This window comes from Oryctolagus cuniculus, chromosome 2, assembly GCF_051225735.1.
Source record: "Oryctolagus cuniculus isolate XC-2025 breed Fujian yellow rabbit chromosome 2, ASM5122573v1, whole genome shotgun sequence".
NCBI lineage: Eukaryota > Metazoa > Chordata > Mammalia > Lagomorpha > Leporidae > Oryctolagus > Oryctolagus cuniculus.
In genome coordinates, this window is record NC_142868.1 from 117,878,466 (window position 1) to 117,893,493 (window position 15,028).

Below are 15,028 nucleotides of genomic sequence, written 5' to 3' on the forward strand. Positions count from 1 at the left end.
AGGCAGCAAAGGTGTGTACACAGCATGTGCTCCAGGAAGAAATTAATTAGCACATGTGGATGAAGAAATGTTTATTGGTAGGGAAAAGACTGGGCCGGAAGTGTTGATACATTGTCATTAAAGACCTAGTTCTCACAGGGCATGGAAATGCTGAATCTACAGACGATTAAAAGGAAGCAGCGCAACCCAACGATGATAGTGCACCAGGAATCAGGGGCCACAGCTACTGCAGTTTCATGCACCTCAGGTCTGATTTGCAAAATAAAGTGATTGGCAGAATATATCAGAAAAGACTCATTGCATTTATTTGAAAGACAGAGTTAGAGAGAGGGACAGAGAGACAGTGAGATCATCCATCTGCTGGTTCCTGCCCCAAATGGCAGCAATGGCCAGCGCTGGACCAGGCAGAAGCCAGGAGCAGACAACTCCATCCTGGTCTCCCATGTGGGTGCAGGGGCCCGAGGACTTGGGCCGTCTTCCACTGCTTTCCCAGGTGCATTAGCAGGAAGCTGGATCAGAAGTAGAGCAGCCAGGACTCAAAACAGTGCTCTAATATGGGATACCAGTGTCCCAGGTGGCAGCGTACCCCGCTACACAATAGCACCAGCCCCCAAGATTTATTTATTGGCCAGCGCCATGGCTCGCTTGGCTAATCCTCTGCCTGCATCGCCAGCACCCTGGGTTCTAGTCCCAGTTGCTCCTCTTCCAGTCCAGCTCTCTGCTGTGGCCCAGAAGGGCAGCGGAGGATGGCCCAAGTGCTTGGGTCCCTGCACCCACATGGGAGACCAAGAGGAAGTACCCAGCTCCTGGCCTCAGATCGGTGCAGCGCTGGCCATAGCGGCCATTAGGGGAGTGAACCAACGGAAGGAAGACCTTTCTCTCTGTCTCTCTCTGTTTATAACTCTCTCTCTCTGTCTCCCTCACTGTCTAACTCTGCCTGGCAAAAAATAAAAACAAAACAAAAAAAAAGATTTATTTGAGAGGCAGAGTTAGAGAGAGAGAGAGAGAAGGAGAGACAAAGATCTTCCATCTGTTGGTTCACTCCCCAAATAACCAAAACAGTCCACTGAGCCAAACCAAAACCAGGAACGAGGGACTTCTTCTGTGTCTCCCACTTAGGTGCAGAGGCTCAAGGACTTGGGTCATCTTCTACTGCTTTCCCAGGTCCCGGGCACATTAGAAGGGAGCTGGATTGGAAGAGGAGCAGCCGGGACTCGAACCAGCGCCCATATGGGGTGCAGGCACTGCAGGTCGTGGCTTTTACCCAGCTCCAGTGTCAGGATACATACTTTAAAAGATAGCAGAAGTCAACCTCACGGGCAGAATGCTGATGAGAGATTCTGGTGTACTTCCCTGAGTCTCCTGGGTGAGCCATCTGGTGTATTCACAGGGAGGGCAGGGAAGAAGATCCTGGCAATGTGAGAGGTTAGTAACCTGGCAAGCTGGGGGGGGGGGGGGGGGGCACTTTTCCCACAACTCTCCAGTTTGTGTTTTGTAGATTTAAAACTCTTCTGAAATGAAAAGCTTTTTTGTTTTTCTTTAAGAAATCAGGTATTTTAAAATAAGAGCAAACCTCGCAGTTCCTCGTTCAGGCCCCGGTCTTCTGATTCCGGTTCTTATCAGCCCCTGAATGATATCAGCCCCGAGACATCAGGCTTCCGCTGGGGCGGAAGCACATTTCCTAGCCGGGGCAGGCTCTCCGAAGAACGCCGGGCAGCCCCAGCACAAAACCGGACCGCGCACAGGCGCCTGGCAGCGTCTCCGGCCTCGGATGGCCGCCGCGCGTGCCAGCGCGTCTGATGCTCGGTGTGTTTTTCCAAGTCACGGCGCCTGCTCGGCAGTGGGCTCGCTGCCACGCTGACTGGGGAGAAGCGTCCGGCCCCCCCTTCAGCGCAGACACGGGCCCCCAGCCAGTGTCCGTCCAGCAGCCCGGCTGGGCAGGAAGCGGCCGCTTATGCTGCGGAAGTTTGGAGCACGCAGGCTGGCTCCGAGGCCGTTTGTTCGGCCGGCATTTACAACAAAAGACACAATGCTTTCCTGGAGAAAAATCATTACAGGAGCAAAAGTGAAAAACAAACTCCCACTCCCTCCTTCCCTGCTCGGCGGCGGGGATGGTCAGTGCCGTCTCAAACACTTGGGGCAGGCTGGGAGCAGGGATGGCCAGGAGGAGGGGCCAGCGCTCTGGCCCTGCAGTCCTTAGGGTTCAGTGCATCGCCTACACAGGAGGACGTAGCTTTCTGTGTCTGCAAACCGTGGGGCCAGAACACCTCAGAGAACTCCAAGCCAAGGGACAAAGAGCACATGGTCATTACAGACCTACAGGCCGCGGCCCTTGGCCTTGAACTAGTCCTGCCACCTCTTGGTGTCTCAGTTCCCATCTCTATAACATGGTGGTGGTGATGGTAACATTAAACAGGAATGGATGAGGACTGAACACACAGCACCATCAGTGGTGTGCAGGGTGCTCTCCGGATCTGCGGGCTGGTGTACTTAACACCCGCTGCTCCAGGGGCAAATGTTGGCTGACAGTTTGGTAGAGGAACCTGGACTCCAGACAGGTGTTGGCACGGAGGTTCAGGGTCTTTCATGGCTGCCCATAAGGAGCAGCCTGGAAGGAAACCAGCACCACTGAGGTTCATGCCTGTCCTGGGACAGTAGCCCGAGCACCAGACTGGAAATGGGAAAGCCATGTCATCCAAAGGTTCTTAGGACTTGCTGTGTGCCTGATACATTTCAAGAGGCCAGAGCAATGGGGAACTTGGAGCAAGTCACTTATCTGTGAGGTCCAGTTTCCTCATTTCTAAAGTTAGGGCCAGGGCTGGCATTGTGACATGACAAGTTAAGCTGCCACCTGCACTACCAGCATCCCCTATCAGGGTGTCAGCTGAGGTCTTGGTTGAGTCCCGGCTACTCTGCTTCTGGTTTAGCTCCCTGCTAATGCACCTGGGAAGGCAATGGATGATGGTCCAAGTACCTGAGTTCCTGTTACCCACGTGGGAGACCAGATGGCGTTCCTGGCTTCTGGATTCTTCAGCCTGGCCTGGATGGAAAATCTCAATCTCTCAATCTCTCTCTCTCTCTCTCTCTCCGTTGCTATACCTATATCAAAATAAATAAATGAATCGTTAAAAAAAAAAAAAAAAAACAGAGGAAAAGAGAAAGAAAGACACAGAGGCCGGCATTGTGGCAGAGCAGGTAAGGCCATCACGTGCGACACTGGAATCTCATACGGGCACCGGTTCGAGACCTGGCTGCTCCTCTTCCCATCTAGCTCCCTGCTAGTGTGCCTGGGAGAGCAGCAGGTGATGGCCTGAGTGCTCAAGCCCCTCTCACCCTCCCTCCCACATGGGAGATCCAGAAGGGGCTCCTGGCTCCTGGCCTCAGCCTGGCCCAGCCCTGGCTGTTGCAGCCATATGGGGAGTGAACCAGCAGATGGAAGATCCCTCCTCTAATCTGTGTGTGTGTGTGTGTGTGTGTGTGTTCCCCTCTCTGTGTAACTCTGAATTTCAGACAAATAAATCTTTAAAAAATAAATAAAAATTTTAAAAGAGAGAGAAGCAGGGAGGGAGGGAAAAAGGGTAGGGAGGAAAAGGGAGAGGAAGGAAGGAAGGAGATGGGAATGGAATTCCACTGCAGACAGGTGCTGTCTGGCGCGCTGTGTTGGCCAGCGCACAGGACTATGTTCTGAGAGCACACTTGAAGACCACACGGACGGCTTCTCCAGCCGCCACCCCCCCTCCCGGGGCAGCTGTGGCTGCTGGCTGACCTTAACAAACACACAGAAGATTTGAACCCCCCCCCCCACACACACACACCAGGTCCGTACGTGTGCAGTCAGGGGTGCAAGGGCTGTGTGAACACCAATGCTCACCTCCTGGGAGCTGTGGGCCCCAGTCAGGTGACAACACACACAGCCAGCGCTTGCCCACGGGGAGTAGCACGCAGGAAGACATTCCCCACAGAGGAAACAGCACTGCGCAGAGGGAAGTGGGGGCATGCCCTGCCGCCCAGCGGTGACGGAGGGCTTGGGAAACAGTTCCTGTACACCCCTGCTCGGTGCACTTCCTCCTAGCTGAGCCCTGCCAGGCCCATCTTCAACATGCCCTGTGTCTCTGCGATATCACCAGGGGCTGGGGTTTAAAATACCATCTGATTCAGAAAAAAAAAAGGCAAAGTGCAATACAGCAGACTCCAGGGGGAACAGGAATTGCACCAATTGCTTACCTGAGATAGAAACTGGCTTAATCTGGGAGCCTTGGTTAGGATTAGAAAAACATCTAACTAGATAACCCTTTGTTTCTACTTATTATCCAGCACTTAGAAGCTATGTAAGAAAAGATGAAACAGTGTATCTACATTTACAAACACCAATACCAACAACTTTATGGCAAAAAAGTGGGGGGGGGACACAAAAGATAAAAATCGAATGACATTAAGATCTTTACAAGCATCAGGAATTCTCTCTCTGTGTCTCTCCCTCTCTCTGTGTAACTCTGACTTTCAACTAAATAAATAAATCCTTTTTAAAAAATGTCTTAGGAATTCCTAGAAATTGGTAAGAGAATAAGATCCAGCAGGTGAACATGCTGTGAAATGGGACTGCTTGTACTGCTGCCATTACACGGAGGCCGGGAAAGCCAGAGACAGTGGCCAATGATGACACCTCCCCTGAGCCAGACGCTGCCCCCTGAAGCAGTTCACAAGGAGTGGCCAGCCCAGTGAGGCGGGCTCCACTACTGTCCCATTTATGGACAAGGAGATGGAGGCACCAGAGGCTGAATACCCTGCCCAGCATCACATAGCTTTCCCCAAGCCAAGTCTGGGGTCCCTGCTTCCAATCTCCACCCCCTGCCAATCAAAGAAGCTGATGGCTCCCACTTGGAACCAGCACAGAGGCAGAAAGAGGGGCACACCCTGGAGGACACCGTGCTAAGTAGAATCAGCCGGACCCAGGCAGAATATACCGCGTGATCTCACGTGTGTGTGCAATCCCAAGAAGCAGAGCAGGATGGTGGGTAGAGGAGCTGGAGCTAGGATTCAAGGAAGGTTGATCAAAGGATATAAAATCTCAGACAGACAGAAGGAAACAGTTCAAGACACCTGTTGTGCAGCATGATCACGATGATAGTGAACAGCCAAGTGTTGTATTTTGAAAATCCCTAAAGGAGTAGATTCTAAGTGTTCTCACTGTAAAAGAAAGGTATCTGATGCTAATTAGCTCAATTTGGGGTTGGTGCAGTGGGTCGTGGTGCAGTGGGTTAATTGACTCGATTTGGGGCTGGTGTTGTGGCACAGCGAATTAAACCATCTCCTGCATTGCTGGCATCCCATATGAGCACTGGTTCAAGTCCAGGCGGCTCTACTTCGCATCCAGTTCCCTGCTTACCCACCTGGGAAAGCAGTGGAAGATGCCAACCTGGATGGAGTTCCTGGCTCCTGATTTTGGCCTGGCCCAGCCCTGGTTGTTGTGGCCATGTGAGGAGTGAACCAGCAGACTGAAGATGTCTCTATGTCTCTCCCTTTCTCTCTGTCACTTTGCATTTCAAATAAATAAATAAACCTTTTTAAAAATTAGCTTAAGTCAATCATTCCACAACGTGTATCTATTTCAAAATAACGAGTTGTCTACCATCAGTACATGCAGTTTTTATTTGTCAGTTTAAGCAAAGAGTTCAACATCTGTGCCCTTCAAAACTAATTTGCATCTGGGTTCAAAGAACGAGAAAATCTCATAATCAAAAAGGTTTAGAAACCCAGTATGGCATACTCACTGCTTTTAGGGATTCACCTGGCACATTAGCCTATTCAAAGCTATGAGAAGTTGCACTAATAAAGCATGTTGAACTTGGCTTAAGCCCTTCCATAAGCAAAACCTATTAATAGTCTGAGCAGTCCATTTGGCAAATATCTCTTGAATTTCTAAAAGTTTGAGAGCTTGTTTTTATAACCTTTTCATCCTATTTTGCACTATAAATCCCTTTCCCTATGGCCTGGTGTCATTTTGGTAAATAACGGATCTTCCATAAATGCTAAATGAGAGGCGGTGGGTGAGAGAAAGGGGGGGGGGGTAGGACCAGGACATCTAATGATTGACAGTGAGGGAGGAGATGCTTCAGGAAGCCTGGGCAGCAGCCAGTGTCACTGCCTGGGCAGCAGGTGGGCCTGGGTGGCCCAGGGCACCCACCAGGAAGCTCAGGTTCGGAGAGACGGTGCTCCCCGGCGATCCTCTGTGGAATACTCTGCCAGGACCAGGCTCCCAGCAGGAACGGATTCAACTGCAGGAGACAGACCCTGTCAGTATTCTACTCTTACAAGAGGGAGTGGGAGAGAAGGCAAAGATGCACAGCCCTGGGTGCAGGTCCTGGTCAGAGCAATGAACTTGGAGGTCAGCCCAGAGAGCCAAAGCATGACCTCTAACAGATCCCTGCTGTTACGCCCGGACCCAGACCTGGCTGTACGGTGATGGGAGGCTGACAGCCTGTTTCCCGTCACTCAGTGAGTTCCTTGTGGAACCGAGGGGTTGATGTAAGAACGTCCCCCCTCACCCACGTGTCTCCCCCTGCTGTCACCTCGGGTGACTCACTTCAGCATCAGCGCAGACGCGGGTAGCTGTGACACTCATCTGTATGAGTTCAGGATCCACCAGCAGTCCCCACAGTGGAGAAACAAGCTATAAATAGCACTTTGATCTTGAACTGTAACAAAGAGCCCTTTCTTTCTTCTTCTTCTTTTTTTTTATTTAAAGGCATATGACTTCCTGATAATAAATTGTCTTTTCTGAAGTCATGAGAGCTTCAGACCAGGCAGGCACCACCTAAGATATGAAAGGTGTTAACCATGGGGATGGCTGACAATCAGGATGAGCTACGTAATTCTCAGCCTCAGTGCAAATAGAAACTCGGGGCCCCTTGTTTGCCACTGTTGAGAGAAGCAAGGCAGCAAGAGCAGAGCACCGAACACGCGAGGGCCCTTCCGCCTGCAGAGCCTGCACACCTGCGCCGGCTACCCCTCAAGGGGCGGGCCCTGCCTCCAAGGGTGGGACAGGCGTTTGCCTGTGCTGAGCGCCTTCTCTCCACTGGACGACTCGTGTCTCTGAGTACCGCACACTCAGCACCACAGATGGCTGCTCATGGGGCCACCCCCACCCCCCGCCAGCCAGACTGCTTAATGAGCCTGAGGATGACCTGACCACCAGGCAGAAGGGAGATGGACAGACACCACTAAGGCACCCATCCCTCCTTCTCCTGGTCTCTGGGAGACCCATGCATGTGCCTGATTTCCAATCTCACATTTTGCTTTCTCTTACAAGTATCAGAACTCTAAATTCACCGACATAGCACAGGTTGTGCCATCACAGCCCAACGTACGATAGCCTCAAATTATGCCAAGCATTGATTAGAACAAGCTCGGAAAGTTCTCCCCCTGCCACCGCTGCCCCTCTTTGATTTTATGTGTACACTGTAATGAAATACAGTCCTTTCAACGTGTGATTCACTTTTCCTCTACTAGTCAAAATATTTACAAAGCGCTTGATTCATAAGAAAGCTCTTACTACTGATGGAACTGTGAAGTTCATTTCCCAGTTCTGATTCAAGTGCAGCATAGAGCGAGCCGTGGGCAGAGCTCACTGTTTCACCGTCTGCTACCCGCCGTCGGGGAGGGCTGGCTCCTCTCGCCCCAGTCGGCAGAGCACACTGCACTGTTGCAATCATGTTTTACCAAAATGCATCTCGAGCCAGATTTCCCATCAGCATCCTCCATATGAGAGGTTAAGTGCTCATTCTCATGAAGCTGCCATTGCTTACAATAACTTTTGAAAATTTATTTGTTTTGAAAGTCAGAGTTAGAGAGAGAGAGAGAGAGAGAGAGAAGGAGAGATCTGCCATCCAATGGCTCACTCACCAGATAGCCCCGATGGCTAGCACTGGGCCAGGCCAAAGTCAGGAGCCAGGAGTTTCTTCTGGGTCTCCCATGTGGGTGGCAGGGCCCAAGCACTTGGGACATCTGCTGCTGCTTTTCCCAGGCCATTCTTAGGGAGCTGGATCAGAAGTGGAGCGGCCAGGGCAGGAACAGGTGCCCATATGGGATGCTGGCACTGCAGGAGGTGGCTTTACTGCCTACGCCACAACACCAGCCCCTTAAAACAACTTCTGAATTCACCAAGTGCCTTACTCACGAGCACCCTAAAAGGCGGCACTTTGTTTTCTGAGGACAGGCTGGCTTTCTGGAAATAGCCTGAAGTCGTCTGAAGTGAAGTGGAGACCAAAAAGGGAACCAGAAGTAAGCTGTGTCTTTGCCCTCAGCCAGCTGGGGCTCTGGTGGCCATGGAGGGAGGGCCTGGAGCCCCAGGGAGTCAGCAGGGCCCTGGATATCCAGTCTGGGCTGAGCGTGGGGCCATGGTCAGAATCCATCCACACTTCTCAGGGCGCTGCTCTGAACAAAACAGCATCTATTGGAATGTATGCATTTAGGTATGTTGGCCAGTCATGTGTTTAATCTCCTGGCTTTATAACGACATCTCATATGCATCCAGTTGTAAAGAAGCGTTAGCCTTGGCTTGCAGGCTGCTATCTTTTTAGAAACCTGACATTGGCGTGGGCATTTATCACAACAGTTACAGCTGCCACTTGGGAGGCCCACACCCCGTATCAGGGTGCCTGGCTTGAATCCCGGCTCTGCCTCCCGGCCCAGCTTCCTGCTCATGGGCACCCTGGGAGGCAGCTCAAACAACTGAGCTCCTGTCGCCCGCAAGGGAGACCTGAGTGGAGCGCCAGCTCCTGGCTTCAGCCTGACTCAGCCCTGGCTGTTGTGGCAGTCTGGGGAGTGAACCAGTGGATGGGAGAGCTCCCTGTGTCTCTGCTTTTCAAATAAATATTTTTTTAAAAAACCTACACATAAAAAAACTGTACGCTTTCAAATCAACTACCCACAAGATAAGACTGGTTGAGTGAGGAAAAGGGACCTGAATAAAGCCACCTTTTAGGGCTGGGTCTAGCCAGCAGCCACAGACAGACATCCCTCAGAGTGAGCAGCTCATCACACATCAAGACCAATGGTGGCCGGCGCTGTGGCTCACTAGGCTAATCCTCCGCCTTGCGGCGCCAGCACACCGGGTTCTAGTCCCGGTCGGGGCGCCGGATACTGTCCCGGTTGCTCCTCTTCCAGGCCAGCTCTCTGCTGTGGCCTGGGAGTGCAGTGGAGGACGGCCCAAGAGCTTGGGCCCTGCACCCCATGGGAGACCAGGAAAAGCACCTGGCTCCTGGCTCCTGCCATCGGATCAGCGCGGTGCGCCGGCCGCAGTGGCCATTGGAGGGTGAACCAACGGCAAAAGGAAGACCTTTCTCTGTCTCTCTCTCTCGCTGTCCACTCTGCCTGTAAAAATAAAAATTTAAAAAAATCCAATAAATAAATAAGACCAATGGTGCAGTTGCAAAGGAACTTGGATCATGTGCTCACAGTCCTCGTTTCCAGAACAAGTTAAAGTTGCTTGAAAAATACACACACACAGGTAACAGAGCACAAACGAACCCAAAACTTAAACCATGATGGAGTAGGAGTCTGTACTTTTTTTCTAGGGCAAATGACTTTTTTTTAAGAATCATTTTATTTATTTGAAAGACAGAGTTACAGAGAGAGATAGAGACAGAGAGAGAGGTCTTCCACTCTGCTGATTCACTCCCCAAATGACTGCAACGGCCAGAGATGAGCTGATCCAAAGCCAGGAGCCAGGAGCTTCCTCCAGGTCTCCCATGCGGGTGCAGGGCCCAAGGACTTGGGCCATCTTCTACTGCTTTCCCAGGCCACAGCAGAGAGCTGGATCGGAAGTGGAGCAACTGGGACTAGAACTGGGGCCATATTTGATGCTGCTGCTGCAGGCTGGGTCTTTAACCCACTGTGCCACAGCGCCAATCCCCAAATGACTTTCTCACAACAACTTGGGTCATCTCAGAAGTCCCACAGGGACCTTTGATGTCAGAGCCTATTTCTCTGGGTCGATGTTGACCACATCATGGAGTCCAGAGCCACTGTGGGGCTGAGAGCACTTCCCTCTGTTCCCTGTAATATGCTGTGGGTGAGCAGACAGGGCTGTGGGGAAACTGCTGGGGAAGGAAGTTTCCCACTCAAGCCCACGCTGGAAACTGGGGCCAATGATTGTCTGGGTTTTCCCTTTCTGTTGCCGAGATTGTATTTTATGTTAGCAACAGCTTCTGGCACCCCCATCCACCTGATTCACACAAAGCAACAGGGGTAACGGGGGGAACTCAGGACCCTGCAGACAGCTCTGGGGGCACATTGGGGGACATCCCTGAACACGCAGCCTGTCTCGCTGCAGCCTGAGCCTGCCAGTGGCCTTGCTGGGTGGTCCAGAGTGTGAGTAACAGCCAGGGCTTTTGTCAATTGACTGATCAGAATGTTTCAGACAGAAGCAAGCTGCTAAGATGATAAGGAATTAATAGTTAGAAATTGACAGGCCGGCGCCGTGGCTCAATAGGCTAATCCTCCACCTTGCGGCACCGGCACACCGGGTTCTAGTCCCGGTCGGGGCGCCGGATTCTGTCCTGGTTGCCCCTCTTCCAGGCCAGCTCTCTGCTGTGGCCAGGGAGTGCAGTGGAGGATGGCCCAAGTGCTTGGGCCCTGCACCCCATGGGAGACCAGGAGAAGCACCTGGCTCCTGCCTTCGGATCAGTGTGGTGCGCCGGCCGCAGCGGCCATTGGAGGGTAAACCAATGGCAAAAGGAAGACCTTTCTCTCTGTCTCTCACTGTCCACTCTGCCTGTCCAAAAAAAAAAAAAAGAAAAGAAATTGACTATAACCCATCCTGTGTCCCATCTCAGGTGCTAGGGCCAAAGCTGGGAGTTGGGAAAACGTTCCAGGTCCCCACACAGGTGGCATAAACCCAATGACTTGAGTCATCATCATTGCCTCCCAGAGTCTGCATCGGCAGAGAGCTGGAGTCAGGAGTCGGGAATCAGAACCAGCCATCAACTCCGACTCTTAAATCTGGGATGCAGAGGTCTTACCTGCTCGGTTGAATGCCCACCCCCACACTGAGCTGTTTTCCTGCCAGACATCAGGGAGGTATCTTAAGAGAGGAACACTCTTTCTTAATTGGCACAATGGCCCCACGTGGCTAACAGCAGTTGTGACCTTGGCCACTGATAGCCAGGTGGCTTCTGCCTGTAGCAGCAGAGAGGAAACCCCTCCTGGGACCAGGTGGGACGCCAAGGAAGGGGGACGCAGATGGACCTACTTGGCTCCTGCTTTTGTCTCTGATATGAAGAGTTTGCAGATATTTTCTTTAGAAGTTCATGGATTTCACTAAGTCGTCTAATTTCAGCCTGCAGGGAGAGGGATCACACGCATGAAGGCAACTTGGGGAAGGGACACTTACTCTCTCACAGGGAAGACAGAAAATGGGTGGTGCACGTCCAACAGGGCAATTCTCCAAGGTCTTCAGGAACCAAAGTCCTCCAGGGCCTCTGCTCTCCCACCTTCAGCATGCGAGGACCTTGTCCAAGGCCACGTTCCAGGAAGGGGGAGAGGTGAAAGGCAAAAGGGGAATTCTACCACCAGCTGCACCTGCCCTCCTCAAGGCTCCCAGAATCCTCACCCAGAGCCTCCACTTGTAACTCCTGAGTTGCACAGACAGCTGGGCCACGGAGTCTGGGCTCGTGCAAGGCCAACACCTGGGGCTGCCTTGCGGCCCTGCTGCCAGCCCCCGTGGGCGCATTTCCCCCTCTGGCCCAGTGCCCCACTGGCCTTGGGGCAGACAACAGGCACTAGGTCCAGTACACAAAGTGCAGCTTGGAGGACTGGGGGAGGGAATCCCCTTTTTTGTTTTTCCATTAGCCAGGCAAACATTTAACCCGGGTAGTTAGATAAGGTAGAGACAAAAAGAAGTCAGAAGAGATGTCGTTGACTTGAGTACTTCCACATGTGTTATTCCTTCAACTTCTCAGCGCAGTTCTAAGATAGAAGCAATTAGAGCCGTTTTGCACACGAAACGTCAGTGGATTTAGTGGGGCTCCAGCCTGCCTCGGGGGGCACGCTGGCAGGGCTGAGCGTGAAACCCAAGGGTCGTCTTGACTCCCAAATCTATGCTGCAAGGGAAAGTTGAAATAAAAATTCTATTACAATAACTAATAACAATTTATTATTTCACCTAAGTTGATAAAACTGTGGATTTTAAAGCCATGGAAGGGGCGCTCAGCTAGCATCATGACAACTCCCAGGTGTGCTCCCCTCCTGAGCCAGTGAAGGACATTAGACTCAGCATCTAAGCACCTTTTTTTTTTCCTGCAAATTCAGTGGCTTAAACATGAAGAAAAGGTTTATGTTAAGTCATCAACATACAGAAATAAATGCTCTTTAATTCCAAGATTAAGGAAATCAGATCCCTCGAGTGTTTGCTCAAAAAAAAAAAAAAAAAAACTGATGCAAGCATTTTCATCGTGCAGCACTAACTCGCATTTTCAGATTTCGGCTGACCCCTTCCTTTCTGATGGCCTTCTGGGTCTCCTTGTTGAACAAGCAGCAGAGAACAGGCAGGGAGGCTTTGAGCAGTCACACGCCCTTCTCTCCTCTCCACAGTCAGCCCAGCCCTGTTCTCTGGACTCCGGGCTCTCATCCTTCCCGCCCCCCACGGTAAAACTAAGGTGGCCCCGGCAGCTGTAGCAGTCAGCACTCAGGGACAGCATCACTGGGAGGTCTGAGCCCCGGCCAATCACTGGTGTAGTTGTGGCCCGCATCCGCATACTATGCATTCTGAAATCCTCTGAGGATGGGCTCCCCAGGAACTCAGACAGAGCACACCACGGCCAAGAGAGTGTGTCCTACCCAAGGTCATGCGTCCCCTGGCCAGCCCTCACCTCCTTGACATGCTGGAATGGTCCACGCACCCATGCTCTCCTTCCTTCTCTACAAACCTGTCTCCTTTGCCCAGGGGCTCCTTCCTCTATAGTCACCTCCTGTCCTGTCCAGGAGCCTCTCAGGACTGGCTCAGGCCATGCCCTTCAAACATCTCATCCCAGACACACTCCCTAGGTGAACCCAGCTTCCTTGAGCCATCCCGTGTTTCGTTTCTTCGGCAGCAAGGTGAGCACGGAGAGCACACATGTCTCACCAGGGCTGCCAGAAGAGGAGAGTGTGTGTACAGAATGCTGAGGTCAGCAGTCACAGCCCTGTTCCCAGCTGGCCTGGGCAGGTGGGGTCAGAGACATCCTTCAGACTGCCCTTGGAAGGAACAAGAGGGGATAGGATTTCCCTAGAAGAGAGGTCAAGGCTATACACCCCCTGGAAGGAAGGCAGTGGAGGAGGACGGCCAGCCCTGTGCCCGGGTGCTTCACACACTGTACTGGGGTTCCCCTGAGAAACCACGCTGATAGGAGATACACACAGAGACATGAATTTCGAGGCTTGCCGTCGTGGGAATTGGCACACCTCCTTCAGAGGCTGCGAAGACCCACGATCTGCTGAGCTAGTGATGTGGTTCAGTTCAAGGCCAGAGGCGTAGGCTGCAGGGGAGCGGATGTGTAAGCCCTGGTCCTGGTCTGCAGGCCTGAGAACCAGGAGTCCCAGGGCCCAGGGCAGGGAAGACGGACGGCTCAGCTCGAGCAGAGAACACGTTGGCTCTTCCTGGGTCCTTTTGCTCTACGGGGGCTCTGCAGGGAAAGACGATACCTGAACAGATCTCCTTACTCAGTCCGCCAACTCAAGTGCTCATTTCTTCCGAAAACACCCTCCCGGACACACCCAGAAAGGATGCTGGGCCAGCTGTCTGGGCATCCCTTCGCCCAGTCCAGCCACCACACACAATGAACCCTCAGACACACTCTGTCTCTGTCGCCTTCTTCCTCCTCTCTCTCAGCAAACGGCACCACCATGAACCTCACTGCTTGCCCTGGAACCTGGGAGTCACCCTTGGGTGCTCCTTGTCCTTCATCGCCCGCATTTTCCCCATCAGCAGACCCCACCCACTTTTCTGGATCACAGCCAGCACCCGAGCCCCAGCCACTGTCGCCCAATCCATTCCACACACACCTTCTGGAGCCTGGCCCAGAGCACGGCTGCCCGTCGGACACAGTGCAAACCGTGAGCTCCCCGCTGCAGCTGGTGTACAAGGCCCTGCACCGCCTGCCCCACCCATCTCTGCCCCCACCCCCACAGCTCCCCGACCCGCGGGGCCCTCAGTGGTGCCTCTGACAGCCCTCCCCAGCCCCGGCTCCCACACCTGCTCATTCTCATCCATCAGGTTCCAGCGTACCCTTTGCCCTCTTCCTAGTGGGCCTCCCTCAGGGCCCCGTAGAAAGTCGATCTGCTCTCTTCCTTTTACGGCCCAGATGTTTGGGCTCCCATCTCCCAGGTTCTTAAGTTGAAGCCCAAACCTCAGTGTGATATTTGAAACTGGAGCCTTGGCTGGCGCCACGGCGCACTAATCCTCCGCCTGTGGCGCCAAAACCCCGGGTTCTAGTCCTGGTTGGAGCGCTGGTTCTGTCCCGGTTGCTCCTCTTCCAGTCCAGCTCTCTGCTGTGGCCTGGGAAGGCAGTGGAGGATGGCCCAAGTGCTTGGGCCCTGCACCCGCATGGGAGACCAGGAGAAGCACCTGGCTCCTGGCTTTGTATTGGCACAGCACGCTGGCCGTAGCGGCCATTTGGGAGGTGAACCATTGGAGGGAAGACCCTTCTCTCTGTCTCTCTCTCTCTCACTGTCCAACTCTGCCTGTCCAAAAAAAAAAAAAAAAAAAAAAAAAGAAAAGAAAACAGAAAACAGAGGCTTTGTGGAGGTAATGGAAGTTAAACAAGGCTGTTAGGGTGAGGTTCTGATCCGCATGGATGAATGTACTTGTGCAAAGAAACTCCAGAGAGGTCCTCCTCCCTCTCCCTCCCTCCCTCATGCCCGCCTCTCCATCATCTCCATCGAGTTGCAAGCACAAATAAGAGGTCATGTAAGCACACAGCAGCTTCTGGGGCCAACTTGTCAAACACTGGCATCCCACACCAGAGTGCTGATTTGGGTCCCCGCTGCTCTG

At 52.7% G+C, this 15,028-nt stretch overlaps 1 long non-coding RNA gene across 1 annotated transcript in view; it reads right to left on the minus strand.

Annotated features, from left to right (window-relative positions):
- Positions 1 to 11,758, minus strand: part of LOC138848808 (uncharacterized) — an 18,059-nt gene extending 6,301 nt beyond the window's left edge. The window contains exons 1-2 of the long non-coding RNA XR_016230246.1: positions 11,393 to 11,758; positions 2,975 to 3,099 (exon numbers count right to left, since the gene is read on the minus strand). This is a non-coding gene — a long non-coding RNA (uncharacterized LOC138848808). The remainder of the gene's footprint in view (positions 1 to 2,974; positions 3,100 to 11,392) is intronic.
- Positions 11,759 to 15,028: the final 3,270 nt, after the last annotated feature.